Here is an 18,733-nt window from a genome sequence, read left to right as displayed (position 1 = left end):
CCAGCTTTAGCTGCGTAACTTAAAGCACAGGCACCTCTAGCTCCACTGCCAAAACTAGCATTCTTCCAGACCTCAAATATCCCACCATCTATTTTTCTGCAATAAACCATTTTCTTATATCAACCTTCCATGTCTTAGTTGGAGTGCTAGTCATCAAATTAAATTAATTAAGTATTATCTACGTGTATACCTATAGCAGGAAGTCTTAATAAAAAAAGACCTTTGCATCCTCGTTTTAGAATATTTTTATGATGTACTTGCTGGGTTAATTTGGGACTTAAATGCACAGCATGGAACCACAAGTAAGAAAACGTGAAGATATGTAGTTAGTATTTTAAAAATAATGTTAATTGACGTATAAAATTTGGCTCCCCTCTGAATAGTACCATTGGATCCTGAAGCTTCCTGGAAGACAGACCGATATTCATTCTCGGGACCATTCTGAAAGATTGCATTGCAATTGGTACAACACTCCTTCAGTAACATTTGCAAGAATCAACCAAAATGTTTGTGTTCGTCTCTCTGAAGTGGGAAGTGAATGTCCAGATTTCATTGTATGAGTTGTGTCTTAACAGGTACTTTATCAAGCTCCATCCCCTCTCCAGAGACAGAAATGCAAACAAAAAAAATCTCAACCTCTACTTTGATGTAATACTGAGGGAATTATCTACATCCTGGACTCTGGTGAGGCCTCATGTCCTCTCATAGACATAAGAAAAATAGTTTTGGGTGATTTCAAGGCAGAACAGGACAATTTCTCCAATAAGTTGTCCAATATTTGTTCCTCAACCATTTCACAAAAAACAGATTATTATATCACTAACACATTGGTCCTTTGAGAGGTTGCTATGTGTGCATTAGCTATTGTAATTTCTCTCTAACTCCAGTGTATACAATTCAAAAGATCTCCATTTATTGTTAGAGGGATATCCTAAGTGAATGTAGTTAGCTAAATGTTACTTTATACCTATAGCAGTGCGTCATATTTTAACTAAAAAGCATTTTGTTTGTTATTCAGTCTAGATTCATTTCATTGCAATTTGCTTATTTCCAACTTCAAACTACACAGAATTTTTCTCCCAGTTTTTTTAAGAATCACAGCGAGTCAGATTGGATTTTCTTTCAAGGTACCAATGGGACTGCTAGCATAGTTTTTCCAGGGACATACAAAGGGCAGTGTGACCACAGCTCACACATTATATATGAACCTATTTGTACTTGAGTCCAGCATTTTTCAGCTCAGAGTATACTCATCTTTAGCACATCTGTTTCACAAAGTGGACTGTCACATCAATATGTTTTTTTCTTGGAGGATGATTCCCAGATAAATTGTACCATGTAGTTAGCTCTTCCCATGAGTGTGAAGGTCATAGCTGCATTAAAATTTTACACCATTTTATATTGGCTACATAGGCCAAATCAGTCAGTAAGCTATCCACAATGAACTGCAGACAAGAGACCTTTTACTTGCAAAAAGCATCATACTAGTCATTTTCCTTATGGATTGGAGACATCAGTTCTATCTCACACGAAGCATAAACCATGCGGCAGAGCTCCTTAGAGTATAACAAGTCACATTTTTGTTCCATGGTGCTTAATCCCTATCTGATCAGCTGGCGGCACTTGAAGGTTGAAACCAAAGGGCAACTGTTTCCACTTTATGCAACCCATTTCAAACCAGATACTGTGTTAGAGCATCACTTATTCACAAGCTTAATTCCATGCCTGTGTTGTTGAACTTCCCTCTAACTATATTTCGGTTTGAATAAAATTTTGCCACCTTAAGCAATAAGTTTTGGAAAAATATAAATAAATGCATTTTAAATCTTTTATAGAGATTGAAAATAATATCTGTCCTCATCTAGAGGGACTTACTCTCAACAATCATTTCTTACATGTATTTTAATTGCAATTAAAGTTTGCTAAATCTAAAGCAAAGTGACAAATTGTAACCATTTTCTTCTGGTTGTCACTGTAATTCTTAAAATGTTTTATGTGATTCCTGATCGAAGAGGTTTGACTGCCGACAGATTGCGGTGGAAGAAAGTGGCCACTGAGGCTCTGGCAGAGCTTGGCACATGATCATGATGATGACGATGATGATCCCTGATCATCCAACCACTGCAATTATTATTTGTCCTGATAAGCCAACCTGGTCGATTGATTAAAATATGAGTGTATTCAGGATAATTTGAAAAGTTCAGTGAAAGGGTAGAAAGTTTTTTAATTCCCAGGCCTGATAAATTGGCAGAAATAGTAAGGGCTCTGGCAATGGTGAGGGTTATATTATTGGAATCTGAACAAAGATTCAGCCACTAGGAAGGGATAGGTAAATTTAAAAGTTGAAGAGATTTCAGGATGTCCAGCCAGACTAGATGACTAGTATACTGTGCTTGAAGTCCAAGCATTCAACAACATTTTGACAGAACTCTTGGTGCAGTGTTATTCTCACAAAATTATTGGTTAATGTGCTATGACAACACAGCTAATGATATACTGTCATAGTTTTACTCCATAACTAAGGCCGTAGGCTGCATGGGTATACTTTGCTTGATCTGATGTCAGTGAGGATAGGACAGGAGCAGGAACAGCCAGATCACTGGGTCAAACCTCCACAACACTATTTCCCATCTCTCCCACTCAACATCCTGCACTCAGCTTTCTTCGACCGATTTGTATCTCACTGGGTATTCAAGATGATTGACCTTATTACTTCTGCAGGCTCTATCAGTGCATTAAAACAGAAGGCACCAGTGACATTTGTGGGGGATAGGAGAAGGGATGGTCAATATTTCAATCCGAGGTCCTGCATCAAGTCCTGATGTAGGGAACTGACCTGATAAAAGAACATTGACCATTCCTTTTCCTCCACAGGTGTTGCTTAATTCTCTGAATTCCTCCAGTAGTCATTTTTTTCACCTTCACTGAAAGTATTGCTATTCGATGTAATGATTCAATCTAGAATGTTAATTAGAAGTGCTAAATCCAGCAGAGATGAGAAAGCAAGAAAATTATTAGGACTTATATTGTTTAACTCTTGTGCTTTATTACAACACTGGGTTGAGTCATACTTCCAATTTGTTGGATCCTGGAATACAAAAAGGCATCACACAGTATGGATTGCAACAATTGGCTCTAGAGATAATAATCCAACTATTTTCATCTGATCATAGAACCCTATCTGAGGTTTAATATTAGCTGCAATATTGTAAAAACATTATTTTAAAATGCTTTGACATTTTTATCTCTGATCTGTTTCTGAAAGTGTATTCGTAAATGTCATTTCCTGTATTCACATTCCAAAGCAAATAAAATGACTCTTCATAAAAGAAATGGATTCAAGTTTAGAGAGAAAGGACACTCTCCTATAAAATCTGATCAGATGTGTCTGAGACTTGCTGTTCTGAGCAGATTTTTTTTCATATTCACACAAAGCAGATGGTTGGATTGATAGAAGAACAGAATAGATCTTCCTGCTTCAGGAGCATGATTGTAAATGTCAATAGTGGCATGTACTTTTGCCAAAGGTTTCTCTTTCCACATTTTTTTTCTGCTTACATTGCATCTCTGTGTTGAGGAAGAGACCAGACATTTACTGTATTTCATTTTAACATTACTTTCTTGTATTATATTGAAATATTTTTTACATGAAACAAAAATTCATACTTCAAGTATGCTTTAGATCTGCCAGAGATTATTTTCATAAAACTTGTAAAAAAGTTACATGTGTACTTTACCCAAACAAGGTTCCACATCATAAAAAGTTAATACTATGAAGTGTCAAATATTTACCATGGCATGGTGCAGGCATATTGCAGAGAGGTAAATTCAGGTAAATTGTAACAGCTCCTAATCTTCAAAAACACAGAAATCGTGGGAAGGTGTTATTGTAACAAATTTTAACTGCATTGAAAAATTATTTAAAAAGAGAACAGCAATAAATTATTAATTTTCTTACGTTCAGTGGTTCAAATTTTTCTTCCTTTGAAGTATATCTTAGAATTAAAAAAAATACTTTGAATCATATAATATTCAAATATATGTTTTGGTTCCCATCATCTTATTTATTTATTTAGAGGTACAGCACTGTAAAAGGTCCTTCCAGCCCAAGGAGGCCACGACGCCAAATTATACCCATGTGACCAATTAACCTACTGACCCTTAAGTCTTTGGAATGTGGGAGGAAACCCACACAGTCATGGGGTGAAGGTACAAACTACTTACAAACAGCAATGGGAATTTAACCCGAGTTTCTAGCACTGAAAAATGTTATGCCATCCCTTACAAAAAATAAATGATGTAATTTAAGAAAAGTACAAAAATAGAAAACCATGCCCACATCAAACTTAACAGATAATTATTGGAATTGGAAATGGAAATGGTTGATTATTGTCACATGTACCGAGGTAAGTAAAAAGCTTGTCTTGTATACTGCTCGGAGCGATCAGATCGCTACACTTTGCATTGAGGTAGTTGAAGGAAATACAATAATAGAATGCAGAATAAAGTGAAACAGCTACAGAAAAATGCAGGTCAAATAGAAGCTAAGGTGTAATATCACATAACAGTTGAATGTTTACATATTCAGGGAATTGAGGGATATAGAGTTTGTACAGAACAGTAGGCAGAAGTAAAAGACTAACCATTGTCTCATTGTATAGCAGAGAACTCACAAGGAGCCAAATAATTCACTCCTGCTTCTGTTTCTAATATTCCTTAAGCTATTCAGGAGAAAGTTCAGATCTGTCTGGGTGAATCTGAGAGCATGGATAATTTGTAGGGAAGGTAAGAATTTTGTTTCTCAGCTACTGACAAATGACCTCAGCACAACGTATGTCAACTCTAATGATGACACTAGCAAAGTAGTTCAATGGTTATTTGAGAAATATTAAAGGATGCTTTTGTAGCTCCTTTATGATTCACGTATTTCATTTCATGAATCTCAGCTGAAAATATATCTGTCTCTCAAGTTCAAATTCAAGTTTAATTATCATTCAACCATACATGAATGTAGCCAAAGAAATGGCATTCATCCAGGCCCAGGGTGCAAAACACATTATCAACAGCACACAGCACAATGGCACATGTGGTTGCAATTTAAGAAAAACATACAGTCATAAAGGTAAAATAATATATAGCCCAATTCCTTGAGTGGCATAATTGGATGTTGTCCTGGTCCACCTTGTTCTTCCACTGAAAAAGCTCTGGAGGGCAGCACCAACAGGAGGAGTGAACCCAACATGGATTCCCGCATATCACACAGAGGCTCACCCACACCGCCTTGGCATCTCTCTCCTGGGCACCACAGCCTAGGCTTAGAATTCACCACAAACAAAGATCTGTGAGCTTTCTGGCAGTTTGTTAGCTGAAAAAAAACAGAAAATGTACAATCATTTCTTGATAAAAATAGGAAATCAAGTTAACTGCCAGCATATTACCAGCTATATAATACACAGACTTTTTTATTGTACCATCAAATGACAATTATTGCTTTTTAATTAGTGTTCTATGATTTACTGAAGACATAAGAGACTACAGGTGCTGGAATCTGGAGCAACAAAAAGAATTCTGAAGGAACTCAGTGAGTCAGGCAGCATCTATGAAGAGTAATGGACAGTTGACCTTTCAGTTCAAGACTAGATGAAGACCAGATGATGAGTCTTGACCTGAAACATAGTCTGTCCTTTACCCTCCATAAATGTTGCCTGACCTGCTGAAGTCCTCTACCAACATGCGTTTTATCCAATCTACTGCTTAAGTCAAGAATGGACATTCAGGCTGACCTGCTTCGGGTTCTGAAAGAATTATGCTGTCATGCTTTGTCTGTAATTATATCAATAGGTTGGGCCCAAGATAGATCCTCAGAGATGATGACATCCACATACTTGAAACTGCTCACTCTTTCCACTTCTGATGCATCGATGAGAACTGGAGTGTGTTCCCCCAACCTCCCCTTCCTGAAGTGCAAAATCAATTTCTTGGTCTTACTGACGATGAGTGCAAGGTTATTGCTGCAGCGCCACTCAACCAGCTGATTGATCTCACTTCTGTATACCCCCTCATCACCATCTGAAATTCTGTCAACAATAGTTGTGTCATCAGCAAATATGTAGATGGTGCTTGAGCTCTGCCTACCCTGGAAGAAGTAGAGCAATGGCTTGAGCATGCATTCTTGAGGTGCAGCAGTGTTGATTAGCAGCGAAGAGAAGATGTTAATTCTGATCCACACAGACTGTGTTCTTCTGATGAGGAAGTCAAGGACCCTTTTGCAAAGGTGGGTGAAGAGGCCCAGGTTTTGGACACTATTTTCAACATATTGAATGAAATTGATTCGATTGATTCCAATCTCTTGGCTAATTGACACAAAATAAATGAATTATATGTAGAAATAATTATAAATGATTTTGTAGCTATCAATTATATAAAACTAAACATATACATGGCTTTGAAACAATTATCAATACAAGTTGCACACTTTGGACAATATGAAATATGTAAATTACTTTCTTTTCATTGAGAGGGTAAAGCCTGTTGTGTCTGCATTATGGAGTTGATCCCCGACAGAATTAAATACATTGCATCAATGAAATGTCTGCAATAACTTTGTGCTGTCTAAGCCCAACTCATATGCAAGCCTTAGTCACCTCCGTAAAGCAGTGATCTGCAAATCATATTCCATTGTTGCTATCCCCAGTACCAAACTGAAGGGACATAAGCTGTGGACCTTAAAGAGGAACAGACAGGCTTATTAAAACAAATAGTCCTTTGGGGCAGCAGCAATAGTTGTGCCTGATGCATGTAGTTAGACCTATTATGAGACAGATTCTTCACAGGCATTGCCCCTCCCTCAAAAATGCAGAACCTTGCTCCATAAACATGTGAGACATTAGTCTCTCTCCTGATGGTCTTTTCCCTGCTTTTGCTGGCATTTTGCTCAGTTTGTTGTCCCTCTTGGCCTCCTTCCTTTCACACCAGAGGTCCAAAGGAAAGAGAAGTAATGACCCATTTCAATTTAAAGCGGCAATGTCCAAAGGTTTATGTGCGACCTTAATCACAACGTAACGCAATCCCAAACCCTAAAAAGTTCTTCTGACCTTTTTCTGAATCTTCTTCTCAATCCCTTCTGTAGCTGACCATGGTCTTCATGTGTTGCAGATGGATTGAGAAAGTGTAGGGACTAGGGTTGGGCAGGGAAATGGGAGTGGGATGTGGAATGCTGGCCTGTTGTCTTTCCTGTAGTTAAATACCAGTCTCCCCATGCACAATGTACTCTAGGCATTCCGTTGCAAGGCTTTCTAATAAAAATGATAATTATTTCACCTTCCACACATGCTGTCTGGTCTGCAGAGTGTTTTCAGAATTTTCTGTTGTTACAACACAAGGCATTAGCTGAATGGTAACCAACCAAATTGACAGCAGTGATGTTGGAGCTCCATTGCCTGAAAGCCAGCTGCCTATATGGACAATGTCAACATGTGCAGTCAGTATACATGGTGCCATCCTATTTAGTATGCTGGGTGATGTGATTCGTACTAATGGTACGCACTTGGGACTCATGCAGCAAACGAGAGGTAAACTGGCATCCCTATCATTGAGAAACTCAGTGTCGCAGTCTGTTTTCATGAACAGTCAGTCCAAGGCAGACATATTCAGAAATGACCTATAACTGAGAGGGGAGTAAGCTCTAAAGAGATGTACATCATGGGGCAGTATTATTTTACACAAAGGGTGTTGGGTGCCTGAAATGCACTGCCATGTGTGGTAGCAATGGAAAATGCATGAGAGGGGTTTGCAGAGAATGGAGAGAAATGGACATTGTGGAGGCAGAAGGGATCAGTTTAGTTAAGCATTTAATGACTAGTTTAATTAGTTAGGCATAACATCGTGACCAAAGGGCCTATTGCTATGTTGTACTGTTCTATGTTTTACAACATGTTTACAGGAGAATGAATCAGGAACAAGAAGGATCAAAGTCACATGTGTCCTTATTATTTTTTCCTGTGGGATACACACATTACTGAGTAATTCATTGTTTCAATCCATAGTCAATATTGCTGATTATTCAGAGGAAGTTTCTATGTGCAGACATGTAAAACTGTGAAATAATGTGCATTTATTTTCAAATACATCTCATAAGCAATGGCCTCACTTCACAACATTAGTTTTAAAGTCACTCTGGGCTCAGAATCTTGTTCCTCTTTAATAATTGTTGATTTTTTCCCCCCTCAAAGTCTATCAACACAATGGCATTTGTGATTGAGAACATATTGTTTGAGAATAAATAGTTATTAACATGAAAAGGAAATGACCTCCACTGGGAGAAAAGGAGAAAAGTGAGTCATTTGATAATATTATGAAGATCACTGAGTGAATTAATTTACCAATAAATTAGCATAAGAAATCTTTTGCAGTCATGATAACTAAAAAAAAAAAATGGGGAAACTATCAAGTGTTCCAAAATATCTTTTCCAGCTATTTCACTAAGTGCTTCTGAAGAAGATTGTTTTCTCTTATGGTGCTCTTTTAATGACTCACTGATATTAAGTGCATTCAATGAGTCAATTTTATCCTAACTACAGCATGTCAGTATCTACTGAACCATTGTTAGATTTTGTCAAGGTCTCTAACACATTACCTTCCGAGGAGAGAAGTATGTGAAGAAACGAAGAAGGTCCTGGAAAGTGCTTTACAATTAAAAGACTGGTCTTATTCTTACAGTACATATTTTAATTAATACACTTTGGCAGACATTGTGATAAAAGTATGTAATATGTTGTGAGCATTACCATTGCTTCGATACAACAAAAGACGGAACTTTCAATGCTGCTGCTAATTACTTTGGTGACTGGTAACTATTGATTTAATGTTCAGACTAGTTTACTGTAATGGACACCAGGGTCCAATGAAATTTGTTGCAGGGTGCTCGTATGAAGTTGGCACAGTAAACAATATACATGGTAATGATAAATACACCGACTTCACCCATAAGTGTTGTGAAAACGGTAGTGTAATCTGAAGTAGTGCAAAAAGAAATGCTCATGATAGAATAATTGAGAGTGAAGGGTCCAAGGCCATGTTGGCACTACTAAGAAAGAGGTGACTGGTTCAGAAGTCTGAAAGCAGTGGTGTGAAAGCTGTGTTTTTCTGTGAATGCATGTGGCATTGTTACTTGGTGAACCTTTGCCCATTCTTGCACAAACTCAGCAATTCTAGCTTTGTTCTTGTACTGATGGGGAAGGTCACTCTATGGTTGTGTGAAGGGATATGTTTGAGGTTATTTATGTCCAGTGATTCATGTTTTGATTATTAACACCTTTCACTTATAAATCTGACATTCAGTTCTGCAGCTCAGAGTTAATTCAGTTGAACTATTAAAATATACACAATAATTCCAAAGGATAAATACAATTGCCTTGTCTTGATTCAGCCAATAATGTCATTTATTAACAAAGTACATATATGCCACAATATATTACACTAACAATCATTTTCTTGTGGGCATTTACAGTAAAATTAAAAGAAAAACAATAGAGTCAATGAGAATTAACACGTAACAAGATGGACAAACAATGTACAAAAGACAACAAACTGTGCAAATACAAATAGAAAAAAATAATGAATAAGCAATAAATACCAGGAACAGGAGATGAAGATTCCTTGAAAGTGAGTCCATAAGTTGTGGGAACAATTCAGTGCTGGGATGAGCAAAGTTATCCTCTTGTTTCAAAAGTCTAAATGGTTGACAAGTAATAGCTGTTCCTGAACCTTCTGCTGTGGGTTCTGAGGCTCCCATACATTCTTCCTGATGGCAGCAGTGAGAAGAGAGCTTGGCCTGGATGGTGGGGGTCCCTGATGATGGATGCTACCTTTCCTGTGACAGTGCTCCATGTAGATGTGCTCAATAGTGGGGAGGGCTTTACTCATGATGGACTGGGCTGTATCCACTACTTTTTGGAGGCTTTTCCATTCAAAAGCATTGGTATTTCCATACCAGGCTATGATGCAACTAGTCAGTATAGTCTTCACTGTGTATCTATAGAAGTTGGTCGAATTTTTAGATCACATACCGAAACTTCACAAACTTCTAAGAAAGCAGAGGCTCTGCTGCGCTTTCTTTGTAATGGCACCTACATGCTGGACCCAGGATAGATCCTTCAAAATGATAACGCTGAGTGATTTAAAGTTGCTGACCCCTCCACCTCTGAACCTCTGATGAGGACTGGCTTATGGGCCTCCGGTTTCTTCCACCTGTTGTCAGCAATCAGTTCTTTGGTTGTGCTGACACTGAGTTAGAGGTTATGGTTGTGGCACCACTCAGCCAGATTTTCAATCTCCCTCCTAGAAGCTGAATCATCACCACCTTTGACTTGGCCGTTGACAGTGGCGTCTTCAGCAAACTTAAATATGGCATTGGACCTCTGCTTAGCCTCATAAGTATAAAGTGAATAGAGCAGCAGACTAAGTACACAGCCTCATGGTGCACCTGTGCAGATTCATAATGTGGAGGAGATGCTATGTCCAGTTCAAACTGACTGGAGTCTACCAGTGAGGAAATTGAGAATCCAGTTGCACAAGGAGGTATTAAGGCCAAGGTCTTGGAGCTTACTTATTAGTTTTGAGGTGATGTCAGTACTGAATGCTGGGCTGTAGTCAATGAAGACCAACCTGATGCTCCAGGGCTGAGTAAAGAGTCAATGAAATGGCATCTGCTGTCGATCTGTTGTGAAAGTAAACGAATTGGAGTACATCCCAGTTGCTCCTCAAACAGGTGTGTAGTTCATTACAGTGGATGTGTGTGTTACTGGATGATAGCCATTGAGGCTGTTTACTATATTCTTCTTGGGCACCAGTATAGCTGAAACCTGTTTGAAGCAGGTGGGCACGTCAGACTGCTGACATGAAAGGTTAAAGATATCAGTGAATGGTCCAGCCAGTTAACAGCACAGGCCTTCAGAATTGGGCCAGCTATCCTGTCTGGGCCAGATGATTTCCATGGGTTCACTCTCCTGAAGGATATTCTCATGTTGAGCTCAGAGACTGAAACATAGGTTTGTTGGGGCTGTGGGAGATTGTGAAGTCCATGTACCTATCCAAAGTTCTCTTAAATCTTGCAATTAAACTTATTTCTACCAGCTTGCTCCACTTCCCTTTGAGTGAAGAAGTTCCCCCTCAGGTTCCCTGAAATGTTTAACCTTTCACTTAAACCCTATGACCTTTAGTTTTAATGTCACCCAACCTCGGAGGAAAATGCCTGAATACATTTACTCTGTCTATACCCTTCATAATTTTGTATACCTCTGTAAGATCTCCCCTCATTCTCCTATGCTCCAGCGAATGAGTCCAAATCTATTCAAATTTTCCTTCAATGCAGGTACTTCAAACCCTTGGTAAATTTCTGAGCTTTGTCCTCCAATTGCATTATCCTAGGATTTACATCACCTGCAGACTTGATCATTTTATTTTTGGTTTTCAGATCCATGCAATTAAATAAATCAGAAGTAGTTTTAAAACAAGGAGTAATGCTCTCCAAACTTCCTTCAACTCTGTTGTAAGATTCCATCTCGCTCACTTTGCTTTAACTCCCCAAAACAATGTACAACTTCTATACTGTCATTTCTAAAATGCAGTCACACTATGCAAATTAGCTATTGGAGACCAATTAATTTTACACAGTTGATGGGAGAATTCACACACAGGATAATCTATCTTTTCATTACAAAATGATGTCAACAGAGGAGTGATTCTGAAACAATGGCTTCCTAACATAAACTTTTAATAATTCTTATAATACTGCTTATCTCCTTTCGAGCTGGTTGCATCGCCCTCTGGTAAGGAGTGGCCATTGCACAGGATGGGGAAAAGATGCAAGGGGTTGCGAACTTAGCTGGCATCATCATGGGCACTAGCCTCCCCAGCATCAACCAGCATCAGGAAGGATATACTGGCTTTGGCGGCAGTGCAGAGGAGGTTCACCAAGTTTGTTCCAGGGATGAAGGGGTTAACCTATGAGGAGAGATTCAGTTGCCTGGGACTATACTCTCCAGAATTCATAGGAATGAGTGGTGAACTTATAGAAACATACAAAATTTTGAAAGGGGTGGATAAGATAGGAAAGTTGTTTCCATTGGTAAGTGAGACTGGAACTAGGGGACATTGCCTCAAGATTCAGGGGAGAAGATTTAGGATGGAGATGAGGAGAAACTGTTTTTCCCAGAGAGTGGTGAATCTGTGGAATTCTCTGCCCAGGGAAGCAGCTGAGGCTTCTTCACTAAATATAGTTAAGATACAGTTAGATAGATTTTTACATAGTAGGGGAATTAAGGGTTATGGGGAAAGGGCAGGTAAATGGCACTGAGTTTATGGACTAATCAGCCATGATCTTATTGAATGGCAGGGCAGGCTCGATGAGCCGGATGGTCTACTCCTGTTCCTATTTCTTATATTCTTATGTTATTATCAACAACATCCTCCAGAGGTGATGCCTCAAAAAGGAGGCATCCATCATTAAATGCACCCATTACCCATAATATGGTCTCTTCTTATTACTATCATCAGAGGGGAATTACAGGAGCCTGAAGACACACACTCAACATTTTAGGAACAGTTTCTTCCCCTCCACCATCACATTTCTAAATGGACAATGAGCTCACCCATGCACACTACTTCACCATTTTTGCTCTCTTTTTGCACTACCCCACACAGAGTGAGAAGGATTAAAGGAGGAAGGGTGGTGTTACTAGTCAGGGAAATGTCACGGCAGTGCTCAGTCAGGACATACTAGGGAACTTGTCTGGTGAGGCTTTACAAGTGGAACTGAGAAATTAGAAAGGTATGACCAAGTCAATGGGGCTATATTACAGACCACCCCAAGGGCCTAGGGCGGGGGTCGGCAACCTGCGGCTCCCGAGCCATTTGTGGCTCTTTCACCTCTGTGCTGCGGCTCCCTGTGGCTTTGGGAAATAATTGGTCAGTATTTAATTAAAATGTATTTTATGTTAGTTTGTTAGCTTTTGAAATGTAATTCTAAATTTGAAGATTATGGTGATCTTGTACAATCTAAGTGTGGCGACACATTTCCTCACAATTAGCCAGCATTCTGGCTAAGGGAGATAGCCTACGGGGGTTTGTGAGTACGCGTCTTTTGCAGCATCTGCGTCCATGGGGGCTGGGTTGAGGGAGGCTTAAAAGCAAGGCTGTTTAGTTCGAATAAAGTTATTCGACTGCAGTTTACTGACTGCGTGAGCACACCGCTACAACGTGTTTTTATCGCTATTAATATACGTCACCACTGCCAATACCTGACACCCGCCAGTGCGCGATTTCTTTAATTTTTCGATCCAAGGTAAGCCAACTATGGAGAATTCTAAAAAAAGAAAAGTGACTGAAGAAAACAGAACGTTTAATGATACGTGGACAGATTCATTTGCTTTCACTGTTGACGAGACTGGTTTACCGGTATGCTTAATATGCAATGAGAAACTAGCAAACAACAAAAAGTCAAATGTCGCAAGGCATTTCCAGAATAAACACGCAGCCTTTGCTCAAAAATATCCGGATGGAGATGAGAGAAAAAAAGCCGTTTCGGAACTAATGCGGAAGGTTGATCTGAGCAAAAATCATTTCCAGAAATGGATGAAGTCTGGAAAATCAACGACATACGCCAGTTATATTGCCGCTCAGGAAATAGTCAGGCACGGGAAGCAGTTTACAGATGGTGAATATATAAAAGAATCTTTCATTAAGATTTCAGAACATCTATTCACGGACTTTAAAAACAAGAGTGAAATTGTGCAGAAAATCAGGGATATGCCCCTCTCTGCAAAGACTGTCAAAGACAGAACCATAAAAATGGCAGAAGACATCACAAGACAGCAAATTAAAGACATCAATTCAGCTGTGGCCTACTCGATTGCCTGTGACGAGTCTAAAGACAAAGGTGATATTGAACAAATAGCGTTGTTCTGCCGGTATGTAAACTCTGCCGGGCCACAGGAAGAACTGATTGAGTTGATACCTCTAAAAGACCAAACACGGGGGGAGGACATCTGTGAGGCTGTCTTGAATTGTTTAAGAGCCAAAGGAATAAAGACCACCCATCTGGTGTCAGTAGCTACTGATGGGGGCACCGAATATGACAGGAACGCACAAGGGAATTGTGGCTTTACTGCAGAAGTCGCTGGACAGAAAGCTGCTGACTTTTCACTGCATCTTGCACCAAGAGGCACTGTGCGCTCAAACATTTCCTCCAGAATGCACAGAAGTAATGGATGTTGTCATTCAGATTGTCAATAAAATAATGGCAAAAAGTTTAAATCACCGTCAATTCCGTTTGTTACTGGACGAGCTGGAAATTGCATATTCTGATCTCCTGCTGCACAACAAAGTCTGATGGTTGTCCAGGGGGGAGGTGCTGAAACGCTTTGTCGCGTGTCTGGAAGAAGTGAAAACTTTCCTGGGCAGCAAAGGGCTCAACTTTCCTGAGCTGGAACAGCCAGAGTGGCTGGAAAAGCTACACTTCATGGTAGACATGACAGCGCACCTGAACACGCTGAACACAGCTCTTCAACGGGGTAAGGACGTACAGCCCTGCACATGTTGGAGGATGTTTTGGCATTCGAGCGCAAGTTGACGTTGCTTGCCAGAGATTTATAGAAAGGCACATTGTCTCACTTCCCCAGTTTGAGAGAGTTCAAACAAGGTCACGACATGATAAATTCGGAGTATTTACATTCTGCAATCATCGCAATGCAAACATCGTTTGGGAAACGCTTCTGTGAGTTCAGAGAGGAAAAAAACACATTATCCTTCCCGGTCACTCCCCTAAGCATGGATCCATCCCTACTAAATACGACTGCATTGTCAGGTGTGAGTCAACCTGAACAAGTATGATAAATATTTTAATTGCCTATTATTTTACGTATATTCATATGTTTTCATTGTTCAGTGAAATAGTCCTTTTATTTTTCAGGTTGACAGCTGGCTGACGTTATTTTTGGTTTGCTGCTGGCGGCAAATTTAAGTTTGGCGTTTTTCATAAATACAAGAAGGACTCAAATAGACGTTGAGTATTTTACTTAAAAGTAACCTTCAACCCAACGTCTTTTTTTCGGAGTTCAAAATGTTTTTGTTGCATGCAGAAATGTAATTTCATTTTCTCTGCAGGAGTTCATCAATTTCATAAATGCAACACATTATAGTTTGTTTATACATAGCATAAAGGCAAAACAAAACGTTGTATGCAGTGTTATTTCATTTTAAATGTCAAGCGGGTTTTGCGGCTCCCAGTGTTTTCTTTTCTGTGGGAAACGGGTCCAAGTGGCTCTTTCAGTGGTAAAGGTTGCTGACCCCTGGCCTAGGGATTTAGGGGAACAAATATGTAGAGAGATCAAAGACTTTTGCAACAGACATAAGGTTGTGATAGAAGGTGATTTTAGCTTCCCACATATTGACAGGGAATCCCTTACTGCAAAGGGACTAGGTAGGGTCTAGTTTGTCAAATGTGTTCAGGGAAGTTTCCTTAATCAGTACGTAGAAATCCCAATGAGAGACTTTGTGATAGCAGTTAGGGACTGAAACAGGGCAGGTGACAAAAGTCTGCATCTAGTAATCACAGTGCCATTAGTTTCAGAAAAAATATTCAAAAAGATACGTCTGATCCATCTGTTGGGATTCTAAATCAGAGAAAGACCAACTTTGATGGTATCAGAAATGATCTGGCAAGTGTGGTTTGGGACAGGCTGTTTTTTGGAAAAGGGTACTTGGCAAGTATGAAGCAAAATGCTGAGAGTACAAATCTTGTATGTGCTTGTCAGAGTAAAAGGTAAAGAAAACACATATAATGCACTGTAAGGTTTCCCTGCTAATGTAATGGTTTCTCTGTAGCAGCAGTGTTTGTGTTATGACTAGAGATAACCGGGGTTTTAGAATGTGCGCCATCCATTAAAAGGCATGTTGTTCTTTGTTGTGGGTCTGAGAGAATGGATTTCATGGTCTTCTGAAGGCAAGAGATGAAGAAAGAAGACATGAGTGGAGAGAGTTGGTAGACCACCGGACGGAGTGAAGTTGGAGCGTGAGTCCGAGGGTCAGCGAAACTCAGAGGAGGTCGATGGGGAATGAACGGATGGAACCGCGAGCTCCAACATGCACTTTAGACTGTTTCATTAAAGCAGGCTCTTTAGCTTTTTATTTTCTTTACTCATCTTATAGTCAGATTTATGAAGTTCAATCGTTTAATCGCATGTGGTGTACTGTCTGATATTTTGCGGTACGGATTTGTAAACAGGCAACACACCATGCAGCGTTCTCACAAACGAGATTTCTCAGTTTGGCTGGGCCAGGCCCCTAGACAAATGCATTCTGGCTGAACCTGAGGGTCCCTTAAATACCTTTCAATAACTTTCCCTCAAGTGATGTCAGACTCACCGGCCTATAATTTACTGCTTTATGTTTAAAGCTTTCCTTAAACAGTAGAACAATATTGGCTATCCCCCCAATCCTTCGGTACCTCTCCTGCTGCTAAGGATGATTTGAATATCTCTGCTAAGGCCCTGGCAATTTCTGGACTTGCCTCCCATTGGGTTCAAAGAAACACTTTGACAAGCCCTGGTGACTTATCCATGAAATCGATTCCACTTTGTTTCATTTCTATAGATTCTGTTTCCATCTCCTGAGTAAATACAGATGCAAAAAAAAACATTGAAGATTTCCCCCTTCTGTTTTGGCTCTACACATGGATTACCATTCAGAGTCCCAAGTTCTGCATTGTCTCCTGGATTCTCTGTGTGAACCTTGTCTCTGTATAAGGACTCTCCTGGATACTGGCTCTCCATTCACAGTGCTGCTAACACCTAATGACTCTGCCTCAGCGCCTGTATCCTGCAGCTGGGTTCGTCCCCAGCCACGTCCTTGCAACACAACCAGGGTACGTCTTAACCATAGAATGGAAGGAGTGTGGTAGAACAAAGAGATTTGGGAATACAGGTCCATACTTAACTAGTTGAACATGGTGTCACAGATGAATAAGGTCGTAAAGAAAGCTTTTGTCACATTATCCCTCATAAATCAATGGATTGAGTACAGGAGATGGGATGTTAGGTTGAAGTTGTGTAAGATGTTGATGAGGCCTAATTTGGAGTATTGTGTGCAGTTTTAGTCACCTACCTACAAGAAAGATATAAATAAGGTTGAAAGAGTGCAGGGAAAATTTACAATGATTTTGCCAGGATCACCCAACATCAGTTGCAGTGGCTGGGGCACGTGATAAAGATGCCCCCATGTCGTCTACCCCGCAGAGTGTTACACGGCCAGCTACATCATGGTCAACGCTCAGCTGGAGGGTCAAAGAAGCGCTATAAGGATCAGATGAAGAATGCTTTAAGGAAGTGCAAGATCAGACCCAAGAACCTGGAGGATGTTGCTGCTGACTGTAACAATTGGCGACAGCTGTATAGGGACAGGTTTGTATTCTGGAGATGGAAAGAACAACCAGAAGACAGCAGAAGAAAACAAGGAGAAATGCAGCCATGGTTGCCACCACTGCCACATATATATGTCCCACCGGCAATAGAGCTTGTGGGTCCAGGATAGGACTGTATAGTCATCAAAGATCTCACTGTTAAAGGAGTGGACATTGTCATCATCGAATTTCGATGGACAACCGAAGAAGATGTATCATTGTGAAGAAGCTCTACAGAAATTATCAAGAAAACTACTAGGAGGAATCTAATGTTAATCATAAGCACAAAGTACATTGTGATTGAAAACCGCTCCATCCTTAGGACCCTTGCTGTGTGTCGTGATTTATGGAGGACTTGACTGTGCCTCCTCCCAGTCTACCTACCTATCAATCATCTGAGGCAGATCTTAACAGACAGCCTCAGACTTCAGTGCAATGGAATGAAAAAAAAATATTCTTGATCCTAAGAAAGTATCTAAAAAAGATGAGAGGAAGGATACTTGGGTTTAAAAGAAAGAGCGATCTTAAATGAATCAATACACACAGCAAAAAAAAAGTCCAAACATAGTTCAACCAGATAGTATATATTGTAAATTGGTGGCTTGTTACACAATTTTGTTACATCAGTAGGATAATCTATATTTCTGCAGTCCTAATATAAAATGAGTTTGTATACCATCTAAAAATTACTTGTGCTCAAAATTTAAAGTGACATAAATTAGAACAAACTAAACTTTTGAAAAACAATTCAAGGAAGCAGATTTTATAACCACATCAAATTTAAGCTTTGGTTTTGCATTGCTTTTTAAATTTACATTATGGAACAACTGGAATATACGCAAACTAAGCAAACCTTAAATTGTATTTAGTTTGATTGAATCAAATAAATCAGCATTTTAGTTCTCAGACCCAAATATGTGCTCATCTATTCAAGCAGATGTTAACTTGTTTAGCTGATGAAACAGAAACCATTCAGTTCCATTTCTGCCATATTGAGGCAGGATTCCAGAATGCCAAAATATCCAAAGCAAAAGCCAAGTTGCTGAGGATTCTCTAATGGAAAAACAGCCTGATAATTAAAAGATGGCAAACAGATCTGGAGCGCTGAGTGGAAAATATGAACTTCAATTTATCTGAAGATATTATTCAAAGTAATAATTTCAGAATTGCAATTCAGCCTTGCATAAATTGCCTCCGTAAGTTCTTAATTCTGGAATTAAAATTAATTTCCTCCTTTGGGTATGCATTCTGATCAACTTAAGGTTACAATGGTACAGC

Source organism: Hypanus sabinus, chromosome 7 (genome assembly GCF_030144855.1).
Source record: "Hypanus sabinus isolate sHypSab1 chromosome 7, sHypSab1.hap1, whole genome shotgun sequence".
Taxonomy (NCBI): domain Eukaryota; kingdom Metazoa; phylum Chordata; class Chondrichthyes; order Myliobatiformes; family Dasyatidae; genus Hypanus; species Hypanus sabinus.
The sequence above is the reverse complement of the archived record's forward strand: the minus strand, read 5'-3'. Positions refer to the sequence as shown.